Source organism: Manacus vitellinus, unplaced genomic scaffold (assembly GCF_001715985.3).
Source record: "Manacus vitellinus isolate BGI_N305 unplaced genomic scaffold, ASM171598v3 scaffold_29_pilon, whole genome shotgun sequence".
In the NCBI taxonomy this organism is placed as follows: Eukaryota; Metazoa; Chordata; class Aves; order Passeriformes; family Pipridae; genus Manacus; species Manacus vitellinus.
The window spans coordinates 6,632,642-6,644,898 of record NW_021940207.1 but is presented as its reverse complement, the minus strand read 5'-3'; positions in this window follow the sequence as shown (position 1 = coordinate 6,644,898).

Sequence of the window (12,257 nt, the reverse complement as noted above, 5' to 3'; positions counted from 1 at the left end):
TAAATGTGCCCAGAAACTAAATTAATAAAGGGTTCAAAAGGAACATTCATCTTATACAGACCTTCAGAAAACTATTCTGACATTTTTCTCCACAAATGGAAATGCTGTTCATGACCTGATGGCTTTCTTTAAGGATCAGAAAGAGAACATTTTCTATTTGAATGGAACCAGAATTCCTAAAGGCACAATGATGTTTTATACTTTCCCTCTTTCAATACCTATCTTTGAGTCATGTCTGAAAAGCAACAATATAAACCTTACAAATGTGGAACACCTTTCCTCCATGTAAAAGGAAGGCTGAATAAAAAATTATTTTATTTCTAGCTTTTGTCACCACTATTCATTTGCAGTTTGAGTCTTTCACATCTCAACTGTAAGCTATACTGTCACTGAGAACAGTCCTGGCAACAACATACTCAGCAATAAAAAAATGTTTAGAAATAATGAATTACTTTTAAAGGTTCTTAACATAAAATGAATTTGCATTATATGCTTTCTAAATTAGAAAATCCATTACACCCTAGTATTTTAAAAATACAAAAAAATAAGACTTGCCTTTAAAAAAGCCCTATTACACTATACTTACACTGGCCTTTGTTCGGGTATCTGTGTATCTGGATATCACAAAGAAGCTAATTTTCTAGGATTGTAATGACATGTAGCTAAGAGAGGAGAACTGCCTTGTTAAATTGCATAGCCCAGTATAAACTTCTGGCTAGCAATGAAAAAGTAAATTTCACTTTTTATGTGCACTAGAAAAAGTAATTTTTACTTTTTATGTGCATTTTATGTGCACTAAAATATTCACTTCTAATTTATTAAACATAAAATATCAAAAACTGAAATATAGATTCCACTATAGTGGACTTCAATCTAGGCTAAACTTTATGTGGATGTATCTGTATACCCACAGAATATATCAAATTCTCCTAGACTTAACAGTTGCAGTGAAGCTCTTTTCCTGAACAGAGCAGACACTTGCCATAACCATTAAAAAAGGGAAAATCAGGAGCTTTGTTATAGTGCCACACATGCAGGGAAAAGCACCCTGACTTTCCACACAGAAAGCAGCTACAGCACAGCTCTTTTATGCTCTGAAGGCTTTACCAGCTGGAACACCAACTGTCCTTCAATGGGTGGGTTAGACACATCCAGTGTCTAACATCCAGTTAAAACATCCAGTGAAAACAGGCCCTCTCCAGTGCTGCCCATCCAACTGCACAGTCAGAGTCCATCACAACCCCGGGCACCTTAAAGCGCTGGTACTTCCAGCATACAGCTGAGCATGATATGTTTTCTCTCCTCTCAGGACAACTCTGGGTCTGGGAATAGTTAATTTGATTTGTCTGAAGTTTGAGCCTTGGTTCAGTCTCCTAGAAAGAGATTAAACTTATTTTCAGTTCCGTGTGTCGTGCCTGCCAAGGCGAGCGCCGCTCACAGGGAACTCCAGCCTGTCAAGGACTCGGCCCAGCCGGGCAGACAACTCACAGGGCACGAGGAGCAGCACCACTTGCTCATGTACATCAAAGGGAACCTGTTTTCTAATAGGGACTGAATCATTCTCATGCCTGTTTTAGTTCAATTAAATATTTTTAGGGGAAAATTTATGATCAAACACAGAATCAACATCATGTACTTATTGAGGTTGCAGGGCCTCTTTTAATGTTTTATTAACTTTGCCTTGCTGACCATTTTGTGTCTAGAATCTGAATTACTGGATTAGCACAAATCAGCTGGAATCTTCCCTCGTCTTTCACATCCTTCCAGCTTTCTGTGCTTCTCTGAAGCAATATTTTTCTTTGTCATACTCTGTAGACCAAGTAATATTTGCTGGCCATCGTGGGCTTGGATTCTGAGAAAAATTCTGTCCTGCAAGTGATTTTGGACAAAATGCTGAGGGATTTTGAATCTTTTTGGAATCCCTTTCAAAAAGCTCTGCTTACTTTTCGTGATGGTGTTTTACTCAGCTTCCCTGACTCACCTTGAGACACAAATCAAGAGTCAATGCTGCTCCCACAACACCTTTCAAGAATTGTCCTGCATGTTAGTGTGTCACGTTTAGTTTGTGAAGAAATAAGTAAAGAAAGTTCATTAAAGCACATTCAGTACTTTAGCACTATGCACTCAGATCTCACTGAACTCCATGGGAGAAAAAAATAAGTCCCTGACAGGACTGCATTCTACAAAACAATTACCAAAACATCCACCATGACTCAGGGTATGCATGTGAGAGACCTGAGTAAGTTAAAAAATCTCTGCTCAGTTTCCCCCTGGCTTAGACAACACCACAGACCTGCTCCCGACAGTTGTGTGGGATGGAACATTGCAAGGTTGCTGCTTAAAGGCTTTTTCTCATTAATATGTAGATTCCAAAGAGCAAATTCAGCTGGGAACTTAAAGCAGAAGTGCAGATTTAATGGGAAGAAGTTCTTTCCAGTTCCTGGAAACATATTCCTCCTCCTACTGGAGTAAATTCATGGCGGAAAAAAAACCCAAACAAAACCCAAACCACAAGCCTGTCCTTTGCCAGCCTGCACAGCCGTGGTTACTACAGAGAGAACCTTTCAGCTCTACAGTGCTTGGTGTTACGAGGCATCCTACACATCAGCAACCTTAAGGCACTCCTAACTCTGCTGCTTCGGGGCACGTGAGAGGACAGTTTCTTTAGTCCCCAGTCACTTTGGTTTCAAGCAGAATCCTAATATCAAAGAGTATCTTCGAGAAATGGAGCTGCTGCCTTGGCTGCACGGTGAAATGAGGTGCTTTCAGAACAGTTCGTTCCACAAGTACTCGGCTGACTGGGAATCCTGGCAGCGCACCCTCATCGAGAGGAGAGATGCGGCTTCTCACGACACCTTGTGGCAGCGTGACAAGCTGCTTTTGTTTTCACAAAAAGTAATTTAAGATGTTGTAAACCAGTGATATTACAGAAAATCAAACACACAACAGTCAATGAAGCTGAACAGAGCAGCAACACTTTTTAAAAGTCGGGAAAATTCCTCATAAAGACACCAAGTACAAAATAATAAGACCATTATTTTTAAGTAATAAAGTCAGAAAACTGAAACAAATTCAATTTGAAGCAATTCAAACTGCATGTAAGTTACAGATGTATAAGCATAATAATACAAGTGTGTATTATTAACACTTAACATATTCTTATCGATTCTAACTAGAAAATCAGAATTTCCTTTCCACATTGCAACTTGCAGGGAGAGACTGGGACAGCAGGGAAAAGCTTCATTGTCCAGAAACGTAATTAGAAGTTGACTCAGTTAGGCCAACTTATCTTGATTTTTATGTTGCACATAACTGGAGAAATAGCAAAAGAGCAAATTTTATTTCCAATTTGTTTTCAAATTATGTTTTGAAAAAAAATGTCTTTTAATTATACCTGAAATAACACAAACTGTGGTTCAATACTGTTCTACTTGGAACACATCAGTCCCAGAAGAAACAGTAACCCACCTAGAAAAGGAAATCAGGGAGAGAAGTCACCACAGACATTGCAAATGGCAATATCCAGTGTATAATGTAGCTAAACTGCTGCTAAACAGAGACGGGCTGCAAACCCATAAATCCTGATCTCTAGTTGCTCCCATTCTGAGAAATAGGCTACAGATGAAAATCAGGTTTTTGGCCATTTCTACTACACAAATCAAAGCAAAATCTCGAGAGCAGCAGGGCAGCCGCAGCTGGGCACCACTCCCCGCAGCCCCCCCCGCCAGGCTGTAACCTCATGCTGCCGATGTGGGCACTAGAGGGACCCCCGGGCACCCACCGGTGCTGCCCCTCGGGCGTCTGACACACAAACTTCATCCTTCGGCTAACGGGAAACATTTCTGTCACATCTAAACTCATCAAGTGCTCAGTCCTGCAAAGAAGAGTTTGGCTTCCTATTTATCTGGGGGTTTTTGTTTTGTTTTTTGGGTTTTTTTGTAAAGAACACAAATAGATACTCAAATAGCCTTCAGGTAGAAGGTAAAATAATCTTGGAGAATATTAGCCCCGTAAAATGAAGAACATGTTTGTCTCAGAAAGCAGGTTGGGAGGCAGAGTGGCAGGAAGGTGATTCTCATAAACTGTGGAACCCTGCCACAAGAGCTCATCTCTCCTTATTTCAGAAAGCAGTTTCTCAAGGTCAGCAAACTTTATTCTCATGGAATTCTGTCTTCTACTGACAGGGGCATAATATACTTTCTACGTTTGTGGTGCAGATGTTGGGTGAAGTTATACAGTCTTAACTTACAAATACTGTAGTTTTGTGGGTTCTCCAGACCTAGATCATTTGCCCAGAAAGTAGAGTGAAACATAGAAGACTCTGCTCAATCCTGATCCACATGCTACAGAAAATAAATGTAACTGTGAAGTGGCATGAAAGTAGGACCTGCGGAAGACCCCTCTGGGCCAAGCTTAAGAGTAATTTATAAGTATACAGTTGATAATTAAAGACTTTTGTGATCTGTTTTTCTCTCAATTCTCTTTTCCAAAATTGATAGTTAAGTCTATAAAGAGACACCATTGGGAACTTCAGCTGCCTGCAGTGCAGCCCTAGGTCTATGTGTACATATTCCCTAAGGGTTGTACAAGCCTCTGGAATAGACACCATCAGGACTAACTTGCTTAACTTAAACTTCCATAGTGTCCCTTGTGCAGTGCTGATGGCTGTGTCTGGAAATGGAAGAAGGTAAGCTCTCTTCAGTCCCATAGTTCAATCAGTTTAAGGTCTGAAAATGAGCCTTGAAGGAGCTTTATGCTGGAAGCCTTCTATGTCAGCCTACCTATCATAAATTAATTCTTAAAACATGGAGTAGATAATCCCCAAAAAGAAACTGTCCCTTTCCCTTACTATGGCTTCTCATCCAGTCTGCACAGAGCACATGAGTTTGAGGAGGGAGCAACGCCTGCTTTCAGTTCACACCATCACTGAAACCTTGGGATACAAACACGGTCAACCTGGAATAACCTTCCTCTGCCTACATGGGAGAGGAAAAGAGATGAAGCAGTGATGGACATAACACCTGCTCTTACACAGACAAGAGCACAGAGACCTCCTTCATCAAATCATGAGAAACTTTTACACCATCTAATTATCCCAAAAGGGAGAGAGAGGAGTTATGTGCATTACAGAGCAGCTCTGAGTATATCCAAGCCCCTGTGCAAGAACTTGTTTAGACAGGAACAGGCAGGAGACATATGAAAGCAGACAAATAATTAATCAGGCCATTACTTCCCAAACACAATGTTTTGAAGTCCAGGACACTTCTCTCTGCAGTCTTCATCAATTTTTTGGTACTCCCCCTGCAGTGACATTAGGCCCTGCACTTACCTGAAAGTGCCAAATACACTCAGCGAGGAGCAGAAATCCCAGACTGCACCAAAAAATGCCCACCCTAATTCATCTTCACTTACATGCTCTAGCAAAAGGTACAACTTGTGCTTTAGAGAAACTCAAATGGACAACAGTTTAGGAGCTGTGGACTGCATTCCTTTGAGTAGGATTGTCTTTCATCTAGAGATGAAACTATGTACAAACCATGTCGATTTTAGTAGTTTTTATCATTTTTACCTTCACAAGAACCCTAATCTGACAAAATACAGAAGATGAGGTGCTGCATATTAGCTAAAAGGTTTTTTTTGTAATTATCTGTGTATGAAGGACCATTAACACCAACGGTGGTTGTGCTGGCACCAACCTGAGCAGGAACTTGCCTGCTGCACAGGACAGTAAGTAACCTGACTAACACAGAGACCACCTTGGAGCAAGCCTGCAGTGATACTCTGGTAACGGGGATTATTTTGTCAGTCATTGAAAACAAAGGGGTTTAGTGCTCCAATTTACACTCTACTGATTTTACCCTGTAACACCCAAACTCCAATGCTGTGAATATAAATCTTATTTGCAGGTATTGCTGCCTAAGAGAGGCACATAAATCACCCCACCATGAGCCTGCACCAGTCTGAGGGAGGGACTGAAGCTCTCACTGCCTTAATTGCCAACAGTCTCCATTCCATCAAGGCATATCTAAGCTTCCACTCATATTCTTAGCTGCTGTTTTTCTTTATGGACACAATTCCATAAAAGTAGCTAATTATGATAAGTACTTCAAAAAGCTAATACACAGTTTGAACTTTCATAAAAGTGTATATAATGATAATGAACTAGCATGTCAAAAAAACATGGGAGATCTTGTCCCTCCAAGAGAACCTAATCTCAATGCACCAGCATGTCAGGAAGCTGAAGAAGCCCCCAGTGAAGTTTTAAAGACTTGATTCAGTTTCTTTTGTGAAGCTCCAACTTTATGAGAGGCAGATCCGATCTCAGTCAGGGAAGGCAAAAATCAAACCCTGTTCAATCAGTTTCCTCTGTATGTGCTTTTGAGAGTCTAAGAGTTCACATGAGACATCATGTGCTTTTAAATCCCATTTGGATTGAAATCTCTCAAAACAGAAAATCTCACTTTAAAACAGAATCTTACAACAGACACTGCATGTGTGCAGCAAAGGACAGTGACTGTTGTGAAGGAAAATCTTCCTACCACCTCCATTTCATTTGGGAATGACTGTCCTGCAGCACTTTCAATAAAAAATAATTTTTAGTATCGTTTTTATAAGGAAGCACACCTTGAAAATTATTTGTTACACACTAAAGACTTTTACATTCACTTCAATATCAGTAAATAATTTAATTTCTATTCTATAATCCAAAAAAATCCAAACCAGAATGAAGAGCATTAACCAAACATCTTTCAGCATCCATGTAAGAACTGAACAAGACTGAAAATACAGTGAAGGGAAGGAATATTCATTTTTTCCTTATTAAAAGACATTAGAACAAAGGATAAAGGTACAAGTCTGAATACAGCTCCTTTCTCTCAGTGATTCTGTTACAAATAAAAAAGTAACAAACCATTTTAATGTTACAGCTTTATTTGAAAGAAAGTGACTTTAGAGTTTTGGTAACACATTTTTTATACAAAATTGATACAATGAAAAATAAACTTCAGCAGCTTCCTGGAGCAGATTACAGGCTGTAAACTCATAATCAAATGTACTAGATCGGAAAAGGCAACCTTGTTCCAACTCTTGTTTGCAAACCAGCACCAAGTGATCCCAAGAAATCTAGTTTTACTCTGGCTGCCAAAAAACCTCAAAGCCCAGTCAAATCTGCACTTCCTAAGTAAGCAGTTGTTCTATTCACTGTATTTCCAATTTACAGCTGTGACTAACTGTGCACAAGAAACACATTAAGATTTCCAACAGTATCCCCGGTGAGTAAATATCAACTTTTACATAACCTGGTACTTTGAAGGTTTCTAAGGAGTTATGGACAACAAAATATTTGGATTTAACTTTATGAATTGCCATTTACAAGAAACTCAGAAGTCCATAAAAAATTACAAAGTTCTGTAACAGTTCCTTTTAAACTATTTTATTTAAGAGGGTCAATTTCACAGATTTTGGGATCACAATTTTTATTCCTATGTCTGCAGTACATCAAAATCCCATCATATAAACCAGCAGTATGAATAGGGGGGAAAGAGAAAAAACCAAACCAAACCAAACCAATCCACGCAATCCTTTTACCATTCTTAGTAGAGAGTAAGGCTCAGTAGAAAGGAGAGGTTCAGTAGAAAGGAGAGGCTCAGTAGAAAGTAAGGCTCCTCCCAAAACTCATTTCTGTTTTCACCTTTGTCTGAAATCAAGTTTCTCAAAATGTATTTGGGGAACAAATTTTCTTGTTATACACACAGCTCCTCCAACATCCCATTTTTGGGGGTAACTGTACAAATTGGCTTCATGCTACCCTTGTAGGCACATTGCACTTAATAGAAGACTGCAGGGGGTCTGTGTCCTGCTAGGCTGCTTCTTCACATGATTCCTGGGTTCAGCAATCTGATTGTTTTATTATGGCTGTTCATGAAAGTGTTCTAGTAACAGCATCAGTGAAAAAGAATACTAATCCAGTAACCCCAGAAAATCTGCAGCTTTAAGTCTTCCCTAGAATTTGGAAAATTTCCCTAGAAATTCCACTTCCTTTTCAGGCTCTTTTGCACCTTTTTCTTTCATCTCTGAAACACCCACCAATTATCTTTATCACTGCTCCCCACCCTGTGATACCAATGTAAACAAAACCCAGTGGTAGAATAATCAAGTTTGCCAGTGAAAACAAAGCACCATTACACTAAATCTTTGTTCCTTTTAGTAAGTTACAGCAGCACTTAAGAGACTGAAGCCTCAGACATTCTATTGCTTAAAACCTTGTTTCCAGGTCCTCTGCAACACTTTGGATCCTGGCATTAAAACAGAAGAGGTATTGAACACAGGATATGCTCACAGAAACACGGATAGGAGTTCCTCTGAATTTCTAGCGACATAAATTTGTGTGCAACAGACCTACTTGGTGTCTGGTGACATTTACAGGGCAGATTTGGTTCTCCTGTGAGGCTGACGAGTCACTGGCACTGAACAATTTTGCCATAGCCACCTCTTCCAGCATCATAGTCCTGCCGATACTCATCTCGGACCTTACGAAGGAGGGGAAAAGGGGAGTCCAGGAAAGACAAAGAAAAACAATTTCTCAAAAACTCTTACATTATCAGAATATAGTCACACTGAGCTCACAAAATGTAAGTGGCCACTCAGAGCTGACTGACAAAACTGAAGGCAGAGTGCATCATGCAGAAGCCCAGAACAACATAAACCAACTTCCTTTTCAACAGCATCCCAGGGACTCCTCAATCGAGGCAGCCCAAGCAAGGATGGCTGGTCTCGTGCTCCAGCAGTAAAAGCCACTGCCACCTGCTTCACTTTGGGTAGAACAACTGCTGTCCTGTGTGATCTTGACAGCCTTATATCTTCAGGGCTTACTTACAAGCATTATCTCCCCAGGCAGCCAAGAGTTGTTTCTGCAAGTACTTTTAGTGAAATACATGAAAAAGTTATCTGTACTTAGTAGCTAACACTGCCATTGACCATATGTCTTACAGACCAAGGCACAGTGTTACCTTAAACAATGACTCCTAAGTTGCTGTTTCTGAAATTGTTCCAAGTGTGTTCACTCAAAACCAAGAAATTTGGCAAAGTTACCTTAAACCCCCAGGCTGAACAACAACCTACCTGCCCCCCTGATCTTCCACGGCCATACTGCCTACCCTCCTTAAATCCTGCATCCCAGTCTGTCCTTATGATCCTGTCATCAAGTCTGGTTCCGTTGATGTATCGCATTGCATTTTCAGCATCTCCTCTTGCATAATACCTTAGGAACAGGTTAAGGAAAAAAAAATGGACTTCCGTTTTCAACGCATGGAAAAAAACCCAATATCAAATTGGGTACAAAACCAAGCCTTTGCTTGAAACAGGTTCCTGCTCAGTTACTTTCAGAAGCAACAGCTTTTAAGAAGCTACACGAGCTGAGAAAACTGTTAGTGAAAGAGGGCAATGTGCTGGAATTCAAGCACTAAAAACGCATATACTGGATTAAGTCTGCCAACCACGCTCACCCTTAACAGCACAAAGTTCTATTGCTAAAAAGTGAGAAGCCCGAGCGAGGCTCCATTCATGCTGCAACCTTCCACCATTCTGGTGAGTTCACTGGAACCAGTTACAGAATGATCTTCAGAGACTCACACGTAAGAGACTCAAATGATCTTCACAGACTACACAACAGGGATGTAAGATACCAACAGTAACTTTACATTTATGCTCATACGAAAAGAAACAGCTTTTTACTTGGGCATGGAAAATATGAACTTAATGCAGAGGTCAACTACCTAAAAAATGTCTGGGTTAAAGTCTCACAGCGAAAGCAATCTGTTACCCCTGTTCGACATGCCGTCTATGTTCCAGTCACAGAATCACGGATGGAAAAGACCCGTAAGATCATTGAGTCCAACCGTGAACCCAGCACAGCTCTCTCACGCCTGCGTCCCCCACAGACGCTTTAGCAAACGATTACTTTTATCCTGGGAGAACTCTGCCGTGACTCAGAGCCTGCAGTGCAGAGCAGTTCACCCGCGCCCTGACCGCTCCTGCCGGCCCACACAAGGATACTCCACGAAGCAGAAGCCGCAGGCGGTTTTCTTCACTTTGTCCAGCCCCATGATGACCTTCTTGATGTCGCCGCTCTTGCCAAAGAGCTCGTGGATCTGCTCCTCGGTGGTGTAGAAGGACAGGTTTCCCACGTACAGCGTGCAACTCTTCCTCAGCAGCCGCTCCTGGTCGTAGCGCGTCCCCTGGGCCGCAAGGACACCGCGTTATCCCCCGGCACAGCCCGGCCCGAGCGGGACGGACCGCGCGGCACCCACCCCCGGCCAAGGCTTCACCCAGTGCTGCGTCGCGGTTACTGGCTGAGCTCGGCGTACGAGTCGCTGCCGCGGAGGATGCTCAGCGTCCCGCGGAGCTCATGGTGGGGCTGTTGTCCAGCCCGGGCACAGTTCCGGCCTGCCCGGCCCGGCCGGGCCCAGCCTGCGTCTGTCCCGGCCCAGGACCGGACGGAGGCGCACCGACCCCTCCCAGCGCTGCCCGACCCGGCCCGCCTTAGCGCCTTCCCTCCCCAAGCGCACGCGCCCCGCGCAGCCAATGCTGGCGTGGCGGTCAGCACGAGGGGGGGGCGCGCTCTCGCGAGAAACGGCTGGGGACCCCCACGCGTTGAGCGGAGCGGCCGGGCGCGGCGGTCTCGCCGAGAGCGGCGGCCATGTCGTTGCGGCGCGCGCTGCTTGCTGCTGCTGTCGAGCCCGGCGCTCGTGGAGCGGCTCTTCGGTAGTCGCGGCCCATCCGCGCCGCCGCCGCGCCACGCCGCCGCCATCACCCGCGGCCAGCAGCACCTGGCCCGCGGCCTGTTCCGCCTTGCGCGACACCTTCCTCGGGGAGACTCAAGGACGGCGCCCGCCAGCCGGGGTGGCCGTTGGCCGCGCGCGGGCCGTGGGCCGCGGCGCCGCCCCCCCGGTACAGCGCCCTGAGCAACGCGCCGAGTGGCGGAGAGGCGGCACCCGCCGGCCCGAGGGACGGGAGCGACAGCACACGACTCGGAGCGCGCTGGAGCCGGCGCGGTACGGCCGGTGGCTACTCCGGACCCCCGCGGGCCCCCGGGCGGCGGACGGCGAGCTGCGGAGCCGACGGTGCGTCCTCCATCGCATGGACATATCAAACTATTGCTGCTCATCGGTGTGATGGATTTTCATTTTACGTGTTCCACAGTTCTCAGGAACAAGCAGACTCTCACTAAACATCATCCAGAACGCTGTCACGATTGTCACTTTTAAGTGCTTCATAAGAAACTTGAAATAAAACCACGATTCTCATGGGAGTGGCTGTAACAATGTCTGTCTATACAGCAGTAATACTCTACATGTGTTACAATTTTGATACAAAAAGGGCTTTTAAGTGTCGATGACGATGGATAGGATAATGCCCATCTTACAGGAAGGTAAAAGCTACCCTAAAAGCACACCTCAAGTCTGTGGTAGCAAGAAAGGTTTACAGGGAAAAAATGACCAATAGAGCCATCCTTAATATGGAAAAGGATGCACCCATCATATGTGATGCACTGGTCTGGTTTGCTTCAGATGCTGTATATGACAACATCTGTGAGACTAAAGCAGTTAACCTTCCTCCAGAGCATGGTCCAGCTGACTTGAGGCTCAGTTAACTGTGGAGGATCATTTCCATTCCTCTATCACCCGAGGTGACAAGGACCTTGTACATTACCTGAGATACAGTTTCCAGTATTGCTGGTAAAATTAAACCTCCCACCAACAAAGACTCAGGTGTGCGTGGACGGAGAGATTGCATCTGTGGTGTAAATTACAAAAGCCTGGGTGGTGAGACAAAAGCAGTGTAGTGTCAGTCTGAGTTAGAACTTATAGTCCAGGTTCTCTTCCGGCTCAGTCACAGGTTACCTGTGCAGCTGTGGAGCAGTCATTGTGCCACGGAAATGGTGCTCCATTCGATCCCCGAAGAGTTTCAAGATCTACCCCACTCAGATTGCCAGAGTTCATAAGTTCTGTGGAAGTAATTTTCAAGATTTAAGCTGTTTAAGAAAGCTGAAAACAGCAAGTACCAGCTGTGGCACATGGCTGTTCTCCCAGAGAGCAAAAAGGAAATTAACTTGGAAAATATATTTCGTGTCACAATGCTTTCACAACCACTTCCATTACTTTGTGAGCCATCAGTACAAACATACATGCACTCCCTCTCCCCCTGCCTCCCCCCAGACACCCACCTTTAATTACAGGCATGTCAGCAATGAAGAGTGA